Raw genomic sequence first — 1386 nt, 5'->3', positions numbered from 1 at the left:
GACAGACAGACAGACAGACAGACAGACAGACAGACAGACAGAGTATTTATTAATTTTCCTGTTTATATTTTACTTTATTTATTCTTTTGTGTACAGCTGAGCTGTGAAAAAGAAATGACGTAACAACTGTGAGAAAGAGTTGATCAAGCTGCTAATTAGTCAGTCTGCTATTGAGCGCTGGCCAATGAATAAAACGATTAAGCATACAATGTATCGCATTAAACATGATAACAAGTAGCTTCTCCTATCATTTCATATTTACAGTAGACCACTAAATGGTACAAATATCATATTACACGTGTTATAACGCCCACCAATCTCACTCTCTTGATACCATTTTTTAATCACATCCTTTGATGGGACTTTGCGAACCACGTATTGAGTCTGTGTCTTTCACGATATCATTTGCCGGATGGGGTCAACCCGATGTGATCCCCAAAAAGCTATCACCATTGTCATCATTGTGCGGCTCCAGACTAATACGAAATGGCAATTACCAGGATGTAGTCCGGTTGGAAAGTATCGGCTTTCTCATTTGATTAGTTCTCATCCTCACCATCCGTCATCCCCGCCACCCTCCCCTTTCTTAACTAGTCACACACTCTCCTCAACAAACCTGACAAAACTGTGTGGTTGTTTTGTTTCGGGGTTTTTTCCCTTTCTTTAATTTTTTTTTCTAAATCTACATGAGTTCACCCTTACTTCCAGGAGTACAAAGACAGTTTTACAAATCTTCTTCTTCTCAGCTTTTCTAGTAGTTGGACTTCGCTTCTCGTACACATCTGCATTAAATTAAAACATTGTGTCTCTTGTAATTCTGCCTGTCTGGGCTGTTTTGGTCCCAAGCCATGTTTCTGTCCTGTTTCCGACTTCTTTTGGGTCTCTTGTCTTCCATCTTTGCTTTCAGAATATGTGTCTTAAGCGAATGAATAGTGGCATTTGATACGCCCAAAGCAGTTTAGTTTTAGTTTCTTTACGCTCTGGAAGAATACATGTATTCACCTTATTTTCCCCTATAGTTCTACTTATTCCATTCATAAATCTGTACATACACCGATCCGCATGGTTGTACAAACAAGAACCCATCCTTTATGCACCTTTTTAGTTTAAATTTGCATTTTTCTAAAAACAAGTTCTCGCCCACCCATCCGTCTGTCCGTCCTTATGTCTGCGAGTCCATTCCTTTGGTCTGTTTGCAGTTCCTTCGCCCGTCTGCCTGTCTATCTGTCTAAGAGGACAGGAAAATGTCACAGAGCCACGGAAAGACAGCCTGAAATAGACTCCAAAGAAAATAATCTAGAGCAACAATTTCAGCCCTTCCAAAATAGCGCAGAGAGCTGCGATCGATGGAGCCAGTCTAAGCACTGTTACGGCCCGCGGCTTACA

This window comes from Aplysia californica, unplaced genomic scaffold, assembly GCF_000002075.1.
Source record: "Aplysia californica isolate F4 #8 unplaced genomic scaffold, AplCal3.0 scaffold00641, whole genome shotgun sequence".
Lineage (NCBI taxonomy): Eukaryota > Metazoa > Mollusca > Gastropoda > Aplysiida > Aplysiidae > Aplysia > Aplysia californica.
The sequence above is the reverse complement of the archived record's forward strand: the minus strand, read 5'-3'. Positions refer to the sequence as shown.